The sequence below is a fragment of the Rhagoletis zephyria genome, unplaced genomic scaffold (genome assembly GCF_001687245.7).
Source record: "Rhagoletis zephyria isolate East Lansing unplaced genomic scaffold, Rhagoletis_zephyria_1.1 Rzeph_scaffold_00052, whole genome shotgun sequence".
NCBI lineage: Eukaryota > Metazoa > Arthropoda > Insecta > Diptera > Tephritidae > Rhagoletis > Rhagoletis zephyria.
In genome coordinates, this window is record NW_016157136.1 from 419,558 (window position 1) to 434,915 (window position 15,358).

Here is a 15,358-nt window from a genome sequence, read left to right on the forward strand (position 1 = left end):
AGCTACAAATTTTTTCTTTCCACAACAAATTTTAAAGCTAAAAGCTACAATTAATGCCGTTATAACATTTTCAATATCTCAATTCTATCGACTAGGTGTATGGTGTCAAGTTAGCACTACATACCATTTTTTCTTAAAAAACGAGAGCTACAAATTTTTTCTTTCCACAACAAATTTACAACAAAAACACTACAATTAATGCCGTAGTTAACTTTTCCAATTTCGAAAAGTGTAGTGCTAACTTGACACACGTTCATTTATGTGTGTCTAGTTGGGGGATATAGCTTTAAAAGTTGCCCTGGAGATAAAGCGAAGAATATCTCTTGCCAAACAGCTGTTACTTTTGGCTCGATGGTCTATTTGAAAAGCTGAACCCTTTATCGACAAATAAAAATTACGCTTTATTAATGGACCGAGATTCCTAAGAGGCTGAGAGAGCTTTGAGGGCACTCAGGAAAACTATGGTACGCAAGATTTATGAACCTGTTGGACGGTTAATTACAAAGATAGATTGGCGCACTGTACTGGCTATATTATGACATGGACGTAGGTATAAATCGTACGTATTTATGGTTTTGGATATGTCATATGTATCTATATATTATGATGGTGCTCTAATGCTTTTAGCAGTTAACTTTTCCTTTTTGTATAGAAAATACATTTATCCCCGAATGAGAGTTAAGACTCCACTGTGACAACGGCCTTAAGGGAAATTTTATTTCTCAACAGTGTGTACTATTACGGCAATAATTTTTTATTAAGTTTTTGGATTCAATTAGGTTTTTAATGTGGATTTCACTTAGTAGTATGTGCTTCAAATTCAAGTTTAACTAGTTTCCAATATTTACCTTTTACGATTTACAATATGACATTCAATAATTCCAAAATTAAGTAGCAATGCTTACCTGCAAGTTAAAAATGAAAAGGAAAAACAGATGATGAGTCAAAAGTTTCGTTAAGAGCAAATATGTAAGTAGTAAAAAATTCAGTATCAAACATTATGTATATCTAAATATGGTAATTTATAAACTTTTTATATTTATTTCCCAGTGATGTCTCCGGCGACACAAAACTGCTACGTCAAACAGAAAAATTGTAATGAAATCGAAACCGAATCAGCAACTTTGGTAGTGATCGCGTGCGCTTAGCGGGCTGAATGAAGCGCGTGAGACGACGCCGGGGCTTGATGAACTGGTGGTGGTCGCCTGCTGCCTAGCAGCTTTCGCGGGCAGTAAACAAATATTGAATTTTGTTTTGTAATTCAATAAAACAAAAAAAAATAAATAAATAAAAATAAATTTAAAAAAATATTACACACGCGTCATTAAATGAAAATTTACGCGAGCGTAAGCAGAAAATATCACGAGCAAACCAAGTGGAACGCACGCTTGTGCAAGTGCAAAATTCCCATTTTCCCATGTAGAGCATTGCACTTTTTTTGATTTATATATGTACATGCATACACATGTGCATATGTACATACATATATACATACATACATAATGAAAATCCAGTATAGAAATTGTGGCAACGGGATGGTATATCATTAGTATAGTATGTAAAGGGCGTAACTCATATCGTCGCTGAAATACAAAAAGCCTAACTAACTAAAATTCACTTTTTGATTGATTATAATGCATTTCATCGAGTTATAAGTCCCGACATAGTTTTATGCAATAAAAAATTTTAGTTGGTTGTGGCTTTTTTGCATTTCAGCAACGATGTGTGATACGCCCTTTTCATACTAAAGTAACAATATGTATGTATTTACATTAGGGTGGACCAATTTTCTTTTTTTCAGCCGCCTCCAGAACTGAAGAATATCAAAAATGTGGAGGCCCGTGTTCTTTATTTTGAAATCGGTTAACATTTTACCGTGCCGCCAAGGCTTAGAAGTTTTTTTTATATATTTTACATGCGAAAAGTATTTTTTTTTATTCAGTAAAATTGCTATAAAATCGTTAAAATAAAAATACTGTCCTTCAGAAATCTTCAACCAATAAAACTATGATGCATATATAAAATGCTACTAACAAATTTTTCTTAGCCGATAATCTCATCTGTTAGACCGTGTGACAGTAAATTCTACAAACCACAAAATCAAAACATTCGCCAATAGGAGCGAAATGTAAAAAAATTGCGTTTTTAGTTTTTCTCTCTGACATCAGAATTTTTTTTTAAGGACTTTGAAATTTCGAGCAGATGATTAATTCAATAAATTAAAAAAAGTGCAATGTAGGATAAAAATATGGTACAATTCAAGAAGGAAAATTCTTTTCGACACACATGGACGAATAAGCATTGAAAATGTCCTTTTAAAATTTTATCCTTGAACATCCTTGAAAATCTCCCATATTTATTTTTGAAAAAAATTAAATGCGAATGACTAATATATGGATAAATTTAATTTAAAAAAGGGCTTTTTCAATATCTACCTTCGTCCTTGTGTTTTTTTTTTTATTCTAAAGATTTTTATTTTTCATTTGTTATTCTATATTGCACTGCATTTTTTAAATTATTTTTTTAAACTAAAAAAAAAAACACTTAAAATGCAATTTTACTACTATACGCTAGGCGACACATGAAAGTATACACCTTGTTCTACTATAATATTCACAATTATTTTCATGAACAATTTTTTGCATTCGTTACACAGATTTACAAAAACAAGTTTCTGCATATTGAACCAAACTATTTTATTCGACGCCTAAAGGCGAATCCGAGTTATGTTAGACTCCATCACGTCTGGTTGGCATTGAATAAACCTTGGCATGACCTGTAGATGACCTTGAAGAATCAAGGGAACTCCATATTCGCATTCAGTGAGAACAAAAACAAAATTTCATTTTTATTTTTATTGAATAAATTTCCCTATTTGACCTGCAAATGACCTCGAAGCTGACGTGATGGAGGTTAACAGAGCTCGATTTTGCATTCAGCGCGCCGAGAAAATTCTTGTGTTTGTATGCAGTTTTGTAACCCATTTAAATTTAGCCTAATGAAGCGCATGTTTCCACCGGCGAAAAAAATCGCTTTGAAATTTTTTTGAGACTGCAAAAAATTCTGAATTAAAAGTTTAAAATTTTTATGAACTTTTGTTGAATTTTTGTGAACTTTATATAAAGTGTGAAACTTTGATTTATATGGTTTGTATTATAGAATGAAGTATATTTTCATAAATAATAAATGCAAAGAATTTTCATGAAAAAATTGTGAATATTGTATTAGAACATGGTGTACACTTTCAATTGTCGTCTAGTGTACATATTTTGTCCCTAGCTTCGTGAAATCATTGATTTTCTCGCGCCTTTTAAAATTTTGTGGTTTTTGTCGCACGGTGTTATTTACAAAAATTTGTTATTTTACGCGTTCGTAACCACATCACGGACATTTTGAAAAAATAGTTAGTAAAATTTTAGAGTTAAATTTACATCATAACGCTTTTGTTGGAAGATTTCTGAAAATAAATATTTTTATTCTATGAGAAAAATTATTTTCCTCATATAAAAAATATGGAAAACTTCAAAGTCCCTATTTCGAAATAAATAAAAATAACGGGTCTTATTATTTTCAATTTTCTATAATTCTGCGGGTGGCCGCAAGAAAATGCCAAAAGGTTGATTTTCCAGTGTGTTTTCGGACCACTCTAACGCACATAGATACCACTGGTAATATAAATTCATTGAAAATTTAAGGCACTTATTAAGCCAAAGTGATGATAAAAGTCTGGATAAGATAGTTACATAACTAAAAAGAGCCAGCACTTTACGTCAGGCGAAATTAATATTAAAGCAAATAAATAAAGTAAAATTTATTGCAGCAAGCAACGAAATTAAACAAATAAAACAAGCGAACAATGGGCCGCGACTAAAAACCATATCGTATTCAACACGTCGCCATTAACATCATATACAGTATGTGCAAAAAGTAATCGAAGTTATGAAATGATTAATCTTTGTATTATTGAATATGGAACTGCGACCTCGTTAATGGATTATAGTGGATATACAGCATCCGAGAAAAATTGTTGTATTGAGCCAAACATTTTTGGATTTCAACGCGCCTTCAGGACACCGTCGAAAAATGCGCTACGCAGTTCCGATATCCGTCCTGCAAAGTCTCTCAGCCGATGAAAGGGATTGGTGTTTCTTTCTTTGGAAGATTAACGGCGATCTCATTATTTTTAATACCATTGTGTACCAGAACCCAAACTCAATTGGTGAGACCAATAATGTTCAGCTAATTAAGGCACTCCAGCTTAGATGTTATTTGCTGAGATCTAATGGCCATAATAGACCTTGGCTGTCCGTCAAGATCACAATGTTCCGATTCCTGTAGTTTCGCTTGATGTTGCAGCTGAAATCTGGACTGTTACGCATCGGAGAAGTTTAATTTTAACTTAATTTCGAAGAAAGATCGTGAAAATTAAGAGAACATTTCTAACAAATTATTTTTTATTCCATTTTTAATAAACCTAAAAACGGAATGCTGCGGAGTATGACAAAAAAAAACTGCACTCAGATAAAACTCTACTCAAATAAGCTGCGTTTAAAAAACAAAATCGGTAAAAGTGTATAAAAACAATCATGAGTTAAGAATCTCGAGAAGTTGCATATAAACGGTTCTTTGATTTACCAATTGTATATATATTTGATTAGGTTCGTTTACTTTTAGCACACACTGTGTAAAAAAAAACCACAGCCACATACACGCTTATGTGTATTAAAGTCACACTTGAACGAATTACAGGAAATCATTAACGTTTGTCACCAAGTGGGCTTATATCAGCAATTTGATTTGTACTTGTGCGCTGAGGCGTCGTCGTCATTCCATGGACGCCACGCGATGCACATTTACGCATCGTTGCATTTTCGCGTGAAACGCAAGAACGATTGAATTACACATATGTACATATCGGTAGCGTTTTCAATGTCAAAGTGACGATATAATTTACTAGCAGGCTGTTTAAATTAAAATTGTTACTTACAGCATTTCTCGCTTATAAGCACTGAAAATGCATTTTTCATTTTGATTGATGGTCCGGTGCAATAACGACACAAAATTCGAAATTAAAAAAAAAATAAAACCCCTCTACTGCTAGGTGGCTCATGTCTCTAATTCTTATCGAAGCGATGTCTAATATTTAGTACTTACTTTAGCAATCCTTACTGCTTACTTTAGAAAGGGTTGGAAATGGATTAGACAAGGATTAGAGACAAGTGCTACTTAACTGTGGTAACAGCTCCGTGGTGACCGGAGCAAGTGACGGTCAACTCTACATTTTAAACTTTTAACTGTCATACTTAACTACTTGCAACAAGGGTCAAAAAGACCTATCATGGCAGAAGTAAAAGGGTTGAAAATTCTTATGAAAAATGCCCGCTAATTTTATAATTGTTTTATGCACTTATTCTTGATTTACCCCCACATACATTTATAATCGTAGTATTCGGATCGGTGATAAATTACGTATTTATATATAGCGCAAAGGATACTTTTTTTTTATGCGGTGACGCCTAGTAAATGTGTATAAAAGACCCATTGAGGTAAGAGCTAGATAACTAAAATGTTGCCCCAAAAAGTTCTAGTAAATTTCACTGAAAAAGTTTGAGAACAATAATTATAATTTCAATAAAATAAATCTTTCGGCCAAAATTTCCACTTTAACCCTCCGTAAAAAAATCAGACCCCCTTTACTACTTAGTACTACTACCTTCGGCAAAGTCGGCCAGGCAGACATCCTCTTTCATAGTTTATTGCATTTGTTTTTGTTGAGTAACCAGTGTTGGACATTGATATCAGAAACCACAAGAACACTTTTGTTTGCATATCCACAAATAAAAAAAAAATCATAACTACAATGACGCAACACCCATCTGTTTTGGGTATTAAAGCATATCGAAATTTAAGAATCTACTTTAGGCTTTGCAAATGGCGAAATAAATAGGCAAGTAAGAAATACACATAGTATGCAATATGCATATACACATACATATATGTACACATGTATGTATGTATGTAAATTTGCCGAAATAAACTCTTACTCATTTGTAGCACTTGGACGCTTAATATGCCGGAATTGGTCGCAAGCAACTAGGCGCCTAATTTGGGTTGCTATGCGAATTTTCCTAGTCGCTGCTATTTATTCATGTGAGGGAAACTAATTAAATTTTGCATACTTTTTAAACCAAAGCCAAGCATGGTGGTAATTATATATGTACATAGAAGGCGCAAGGCGGCAAGTACTGTGTATAAAGTAATAAACCAAAAGTAATTGGAATTTCATCAAACATGGCCAACAAAATTTGAATGCATGTACGTACATTGTAATACGATAGGGCGAAGGAATCTAATAATAACTAAGTGGAAATTGCGTAATTTCTTTAGCACGCTATGTATGTATAATAAATTGTGAGCTTTTTTGATCTTAATTTAACGCCGACATTAAGACTGATACATATTAGTAAAAAATGTGTGGATTTGCGAAAATACATAATTAAGTAGAAACGGCTTAATCATAGATAAATATGCTTAGAGACTATATTGACGAATATACCTATTGTTTGGACATATTAGAAGTGTATGCAAATTTAATAAGTGATATTATTCGCAGACATTAAATTAATTAATTTAATAGAGATAAGAGTTAGTGGTGATTAATAGGCGCTGATAACGTTTGTTGTTGTTGTTTTAGAGGCTTGTCATCAGGCTCACCTAACGGGCGAACCAGAAAAAGCGCAACTCCAACAGGCGAAGATGTGCCATGAGTCATGTTGGGACTCTCCGCATGCCGGACACTCGTTGGGCACATCTGCGTTCACTCTGCACAACGAGTTAAGCCTACTGCAATAGTCAGAGCGAAGTGGGGCTACTGTGGTGCGAGTCTACTGAGGTAGGCAAAGCTCTATCCCGTCCACGTCGGGTGGTTGTGTACCCAAAATGGCATTCACAGGTCGGGAGTAGATGTACGTTGAGACCAACTGCCTGTGAATGCCGTTTACGGCCTGCCGATATGCTGTGGGATCCAGAGGTTGTTTTATGAAGCTCTGGACTTCGTCCGCCAGTTCGTATAGATGCCATCTTACGTGCCTTGGCGAGCGCTCTGCTGCGAATAGGTGTATGTTCGGGTGCCCGCTTTTGTGGAACCCTACTAGGAACTGCTTACAGAGCATTTTGTTTTGCTCCTTGATATGGTCAGCAGCTGAGCCTCGTCGTGTGGGTGGTGTTGTGGCGACATCAGGAGGCATTAAGTCGCGGTCCGGAGTGCCGTATTCTGGCATGTCTGTAGCCTCGTCCACTGCGTCCGGCTAGTGCCCGGCGACCACAAGGTCCCTGCATGGTTTTGAAACGTCCAGCACCAGGTGCAGCCGGCTAGCGACTTGAGGACCTTGTTGCGGCTAAGTACTCCATTGACAATACGCCGAGAAAAAGAGCAGACCGCCGGGGATTTTTGAGTTATTCACCGTCGGAATTGGTTCGCCATCGACGTGAACACACAGCAGTAGTCTGACCTTCTTCGTACAGTTGGTAAAAAGGCTTGCCGTGGATTTCGTAGGGGAGAGAGGTAGGCGCAAAAGTTCGGTGAGGTAACAGTTTATTTTCGAGCAAAAGTCATCAGTTCCATTCCCGGACGCCATTATGGAGCAGTCGTCAGCATGAGAGGCAATAGAGATTCCCTCTGGTGGTTTAGGCAGCTTTGAGATATATGTAGTAATTAAATAGTAGCGGTCCCTAACCCCAATAAATACCTAACTTGATTTGTTTCACAGTATGCGACATGGTTAAACAAGTCATAACGCTAGCAAAAACTTTCCAAGGCAATAGGCAAACGAAATATAAACACAAATGCAGAAAATTGCAAATTAAGTAGTTTAACCTAAGGCACTCGTGACAACAAAAATCAAATAAGTAAGCGCTACGAGACGCCAAAAAACTTCATCGATGCAAACTCACTTTCCAAATGCGTGCGACGATTGAAAGATACTACAGAACAACGCACGCCCGAAAACTAGTTGAGGTCAAAGCAGAAAATGTTGAATACTAACAAAGGACATTAAAAGCAAGCGACATCAATGAACTCGTTTAATGGCTAGTAAAAAGGATATAAAAAAGAGAAATTCCAAATAAATTTGGGGCCAAAGAACTTAAACTACAAATTTGCACAGCCAGACGAAATGAGTGCTGACAGCGAGTGAGACAAAAGGCTTGCGGAGTAGAAAGATGTGCGGCAAACTAAAGCCTTGAGTATACTATAAATTTAGGAGCATTAACGCAACTACCACAACAGAAATAGTAGTAATTATTATAGCGTGAGTGCAATTAACGGGTACATGAACGAAAGACAAATGTGAAAGCGGTCACAGAGCAATGAAAAAAGCAATTAGAGTATATACAAAGAGGGAGCAAGCAAAACACACAAAAGTAAAAGGCGAGCCAACATCGACGCGAACGTTCGCAGCAAGCAAAGTTGCCAACGGAAAGCAGCGCTGCTTGGGAGCGGCACGCACACAGGGACATTGCAGCAAGTTGAGGAAGGACGAAGCGGCCACAAAGAATGAGAGAGCCCTCATTTGGCAGCAACGTTGCAGACGCGGCGTTGGCGATTGGAATGGCATGCAAAAAAAAAAAACAACAGCTGCTGCTCCATGTCTGCTATAACAACGGGCGGACATGTATGCAGACACGGGCAAATCGGTAACGTGGTTGGCATTCGCAAGCTGTCAGCAAAGTTGATTGTCCTCTATTGAGGTAGTCAAGGTATTAATAAGTAGCGGCAGAACGATAAGCAATGAGCTGCCAGGCAAAGTCATGCGCAAGGACAATATTCACAGAAGGACGTACGGCTTGTCCGTGATGAAGGGCGTATCTATTTCATGTGCAAACTAAGTTGGGATCATGTATGTGAGGGAGTCGAACTTCAGAGCGGGTGTGGTTGAAAGGAACTGTAGAAAATTGTTAACGTCAGATGTATTTGAAAGGCTACGAAAAATATAAACTTATGCTTATGACCCACAGTTTTACGTCGCCTGCCAGTGACAAAAGGATTTTTAGGAAATGCTTTTTCATGGCACAAATATGCCCGGAATAAACTTAGGTCCTTTGGAGGGGTAGTATAGCTAAATTAGAATTGGTGCAAAAAGTGAGGAAAGATGTCCATAATCACAATCCGAATCCGTCTGGCAGAAGGCCCCATGAAGAACGGATTGATTAAAGCAGGAAATTTTTGCTAAAAACGCTAGAGGGACTGATATACCTGTACATAAGAAATGCGATTCCTCGTGGTAGTCTTTCAAGAGCTCAATATGCTTATTGCAAGAAAAGGTCGGCAAATATCGCCCTGCATACATTGGTGAAGTGGCCAGACGAGCCCTTCACGCATAAAGATTATGCAGTAGGGGCCTTCTTCGATGTCGCGAGGCCTTCAACAATGTCACACCAGAGGCCAACCTAATAAGGCTTATCTGCAGCTTACTACGGCGGACAGAACTGTCGCGGCGGAGGGGGGGAGCGCTTGCGCTCAATGCAGAGTCATTAGGAGCACTCCACAAGGTGGTGTTCTCTCTCCCCTGCTCTGGATTGAGGTTGTAAATGATCTTCTAGAGAAACTGGAAAAAGAAGCTACCGTTGTAAAATAGGAATTAGAGGAACATTAGGAACCCCACCTATACTGACGCTTAACATATGTACATATGTTGAACACGGCGCCTGCGGATATTGCAGACAGAATTGTCCCAGCACGAACTGCTATTGGGCTAAGGGAAACCGGGTCCTTTTCATAAAAAAAAAAACGAAAAGAAGACCGTTCTCTGCTGCAGCAAATGTTTTTATAAGGCACTTTAAACACGTTACCTCTCAAGGGCTAGTGATGGGGGTTCTGACATGCCATTGTGCGATTAGTATTCATGCACAAACACTGAGCTCTCAGGGATCGAAATTACCCGTGCTCAGCTATCGAAATTAGCCGCATTCGAAATTTTGTAATCGGCTGGCAGCAGTACCAGGAGATTGGTACTTAGACGGTTAAAGTCCTATGCTGACGGGGTTCGGTTTTCGATGCTTCTCCTCGTAAAACGGTTCGGATTGAATTTTGGTACAGAGAGCCCAAACGGAGGTACCAACTAGTTATTATACGAATAATGAATCGGACAGTAGTAGCGTTGGCCAGTCGACTGCAGCGTCTCACAAGAAGCCACACCGTAAGATTAAAATGTTGAAGTTGAGAACTGATGGAAAATATTAAGCCGCGTTGACTTCGTTCATTTGACTGGACTATCGATAAAAAATTTGCTTTTTGACCAACTGTCCCGCGAGCCACAAAGAACGATTGTGAAGTCTCGGGGGCCCTATAGTTAAGCTGGGACAGATAAACCAACGACCATTACAGACAGCAGTAATCTACAAATTTTACACTACAATAAGGGATCTTTGTTGGGTTGTCATACGACGCACTGCTGCTGCTCTAAACCTGCAATGACAAGTAAAAGCCGGGAAATCCTTTCAGGACTGTGATCAACTTATCTTCAATCCATTAAGTTCTATTTTCGAAATATCAAAAATTCCCACTGGGTTTTATATTTCTCGTGGGAGCCCATGTATATATGCGTCATAGAGTAGCTTTTAGTAGTGCGTCCAAACAAGTTGAATTTGCACTCAATTGCGGCGCTCGAAAGTTGCAGCAAATATCAAATGGATTTCGTGGAAAATTTGTGAACGCGGTGTCAGTTAGCTGCTGTTAGTCATTTGGTAGAAAAAAAATTTATTTGACATTTCAGCCAACAACGCACATCGCTTCTCCACCCGTGGCAAGTACAGCAAGAGACACTACTATACTATAAGTATACTATAAGTAGTATGTATATGTAAGTATAGCTGAGTTAGTGCTTCATTTATGTGATTTTAAATGTGGTTGGCAAACTCGTCACATCTTCCGACATCTTCCCTACTCTTAGGGCGACTGAGACGCTGCAATGTGCGGAGCAGACAGTCGTCGCAAAGCAGACGAAAGTATGTTTGTATTTCTGTATTTATTTAAGTAAGGTAAGTGTATAAGAGTCTAGTCTTTTTTTATTTTTTGGTAGCCGGTTTTCATGCGAAAAATTCAAACAAAACAAGTTCTACAGACGTCTGAAGTGTTGTGGGAATTGTGTTGCCAGTCGCAGTTCACTAACATCGACGCTGAATTTGTGGATATAAGTTTTTGGTTGTTTAAAAATAAAATAAAAAAATAAAAAATACAAGAAGGTAAACTGCAAAAAACAATAACGCCAGAAATGCAAAAAGAAACGACCATAAGCGAGACTTGCTTAACAGACGCAACAGCCATCAGCCGGCGATTAAGCGCAGCAACAACAACAGACTTTTTTTTTTTTAACTACATATGCTTAATTTTTGTCTCTCCCTCGGCATGTGTGTGTGCAAAGAGTTATCGATCGCACAAATCGGCCAGCATGCAGTAAGAAGCAATAACCTTAATATGCGATGCATTCGCTTAGCGGCCTGCGTTTTGCCTTGATGGCTGACTGAGTACTCTTTGTATGTTTTTGTTTTGAATATTGTAGCATATGTGGTCTGCAACAGTTTTTGTTGCTGTTTTTTTTTACAGTTCAAGGACCGCAGACATGAACATTGCCAGCGGATGTCATGGTCGGACGCGTCAGCTTATGAGAGCTGTGTGGTAAAAATAAGAATATGGTGAAAAGGAAAAGAGGGGACAAGGAAGGATGTTGTCTCACAAAATGTGTGCTCACTACTTTTTCGACTTAAAATTTGTAAAAGGCGTTTAATGGGCCTACATTTTTATCCCGGATGCGCTGATTCAATCTGCTGGATATTTTAGGCAAGTGAGAGATCGCTTAAAGCGCACTAAATACAAGAATTAAGGCTCAGTCGCATACAGCTTTCGCGTCGCTTTGGCATTGTTTCATTTTGACAGCAAAGCAAGTAGCGCAAGTGTTTGCTACAATGGATGACATCAAATGTTTTTAGTTTTTGAATTTGAATTTTACAATTGAAAAAACATTCAAAAATTTTTAAAATAGAAGCATTTGGTCGTCGCGGTCCTTATTCGTCTTTTCTTTTCATGATTGTGTGTGTTTCTTAATAAAAAGTGAATGATTATATCGAGTCCTAACCGCCAAAATAACGTAAGCGACATTTTTTCAAAATTTTCTTTTTGATGCAAAAATATTCCTAGAGCATCTAGATGCATTATATTGTTTTAAAAAGAAAAATAAAAATATTTTTTATTTCATTTACTCTTTAGAAACTTGTTTTTTTATAATTTTCTTTTATAATTTAATTTTCTTTTAACTTTCAGGTTAAATATTTTTAAAAAGAAAAATATTTTTTTTAATTTCATTCATTTTAACACGTTGGCTGCCACGTCGCACGTTTTCGTGCGACACTTAAATGTTACCCTGAGGCCACGTCGCACATTTTCGTACATTTTATTTTGGAATTTTACATGGAATTTGGATTCTCTGGCCTGTGGTGAACATTTTGGTGTATTTCCCATGGCCGCTGTGTATTTTTAATGGTATTTTAATCGTAAATTTGCGACACAAAAAAACCGTTATAACTACAAAATTGGGGACCAAAATAAAGTCGCGAGTAGTCAAAACTTATTTTTAGCCACTAAGAAACAAAAAAGAACAAAAATAAGTTGTTGGCCTCAGGTGACCAAAATTGTAAAATGACATTGCTACTGAACGATCAAAATTCTAAAAAGGCTTTGGCAGCCAACGTGTTAAGAAACTTATTTTATGACTTTCTTTTGTATTTGTATTTGTGTTTTTAATATATTTTTCTTAAATTTAAATTTCAGAATCAATTGCTTTATAAAGAACAGATTTCTTTAATTTCATTCAATTTTTAGAACTTTATTTAACGTTTTCGTTTTTTAGTTTTGTTTTTTACTTTTTTTAATTTAATTTTCTTTTAGATCTTAGATTTTATTATTTTAAAACGAAAAAATATATATATATTTTTAATTTCATTTAATTTTTAGGAAAATGATGTATGTATGTATTTTCCGTTTTTCATTAAATATTTTTCTTTTTTGTAAATATTATTATTTTTCCTTTTTTCAATTTAATTTTAATAGGACAATCTCCTCCAGGCTCGTCAAGGATAATGCCTTGACGCTATGCAAATTCTTGACAGCAATCAAAACTAAAATAATATACCAAGGTCACTGCGGACTTAAGGCTACTAGGTCGCCCTCGATGTGGCTAGTAAATGATCATCGTCCGTCCTTATGGGACCGGAACCGTTGCGGTGGTTCGTTCCCAAAATTTTGTTTTCTTACAACTCGAATTATTTACATACACACTCAAACCCCTGTTTCTCACAACGCTGTTTTATTTATGGCATCCGTGCGGAGCAGTAAAAAATGTGAATACAAGTACGGGATGCTTCCATTGTGCTAACTTAATTGGTTTACATTTTTGTAACGAAGCTAACTGTACCTTTTTTTGTAAGTCGATATTTAATGTAAAAGTTGGCATCCAATTACAAGTTTTGCCTTCAACGCAGCGCAAAAAAACGCCCTGTTCCAAATACAATGGCGAAGTTGTATGCAGTCAATATAACTTCACTCTTTTAATGCGTCACCAACCTCGACATACATACATACATACATACATACATATGTATGTATACATGTGTAGGTACTTTCGCGTATGCAAGCAACCATATATGCATGTAATTTCATTGCATACAAGGATGCACACAGCCTATTATGGTTGGCTAAAAGTGACCTCGGTCAAGGGAAAATGTGGTGTCTGTCTGCCTGCCAGCCGATTGCTTTTGCTGCACAAGCAAACAATCAACCGGTTTGCAGTAAATAAACAAAAGTTGAGGAAGACTAACAAACAAATTAAGCAGCAACAAATAACAATACAAATATTAGCAAAGAGCTCAGCAGTGGTTAGTGGAACAGGAGCAACAGCTACATTAAACAAAAAAAAAAAAACTGCAACAACAACCCCACAAAGCAATACATAACGCATGTAACAATGCCAGTAAAACACAATTAACAACAACAGTGAAGAGTGAGGCAGAACAAAAAATAGGCAACAGAGGCATGAACTACTGCAACCTGAACCCCAACAATACATTTGGCTGCAGCAACGAAGGGTAATAAAGCGAACGATACAGATACTGCGCCAAAAGCTTTTACTGCCAGACAGCAGACTATGTACATTGTGTCAGTTCCATGTGGAAGGAAAGGCAACACGCCAGGCTGTACCGTCCATCTGTCCGTCAGCGGTAGTGGTGTTTAAGCTGCAGTTGTAGAATGCAATGAAAAACAAAAGCAACAAAGCGTACGATGCAGCAAAGTATTGCATGCATGCAGTTGTACATATATCTTCAAACGAACGCGGAAAGTGCAATGACTTCTCTGCCAGTTGTTGGATGGCTTTGCATGTCATGCATATGCTTAGACACATGTTGCTGAAACATTGCTTTGGAGCGTGGAAGTTGCAGCAACAAGAGTGTATAAAATTACAAAAAAATAAATATTTAAAAAAAAAAATATATTAAATGATGTTTTCAAATAATCGTTCAAATGGGAAAACATATAAATAATAAAAGAAATAACAAAAAATATCATACAAAATTATAATAAAAAATACAATGGAAAAAACAATAAAAAAAAATGTATGTATAGTAAAAATTATCATAAAAAAATTATCTATTAAAAAAAATATATAAAATGTAAATAAAATAAACCTAAAGAAAATTACCAATTAAAGTAAAATTAAAAACAATAACCAAAACTGAAATAAAAAAAAATAAATATTACAAAAAAAATTTATAACATAAAAAATTAATAATTAGAATAAAATTTAATCAAATAAAATGGGAAAATATAACAAAAATATATATTAAACAAGTAATTTTAGCAAAAAAAAACCGACAGATTAGTATGGGACCAGCTCTGAGACACTACATTTCCGAAAGAAAAATTATCGAAATCGGTTGACGTGGTCCAAAGTTATGCGGTAACATACATACAAAAATAAAAAATATTCCGACAAACTGATAACCTCCTCCTTTTTTGGAAGTCGCTTAAAAGATACCTCGAAAATATCTATAAAAACTATGTACTTGTATATCAATAAAAATAACAAATATAAGAAATAATATAAATCATAATAAAAAATTATACAAAAGTATAACGAAAAAAAAAATACAAAAATTATAATGAAAAAGTATAGTAAAAAATATAAAAAATTATAAAAAAAATATTATAAAAAATATAATATAATATATAAATAAATATAATAATAAAATACATGTATGTACAATGTACATATGTAATAAGAAAAATGTAAAAAAATAAAAGAATAAAACG

At 36.0% G+C, this 15,358-nt stretch overlaps 1 protein-coding gene across 3 annotated transcripts in view; it reads right to left on the reverse strand.

Annotated features, from left to right (window-relative positions):
• PRL-1 (protein-tyrosine phosphatase 4A family member PRL-1) overlaps positions 1 to 15,358 on the reverse strand; it is a 151,363-nt gene that overhangs the window by 66,519 nt on the left and 69,486 nt on the right. Inside the window, exon 1 of one of the 3 annotated variants that reach the window (XM_017623478.1) lies at positions 849 to 870. The exons of the other annotated variants lie outside the window; for them this stretch is intronic. The gene's annotated coding sequence lies outside the window, so the exon portion shown is untranslated. Of the gene's footprint in view, positions 1 to 848; positions 871 to 15,358 lie in introns of those variants that run through there. 3 annotated transcript variants of the gene reach the window in all.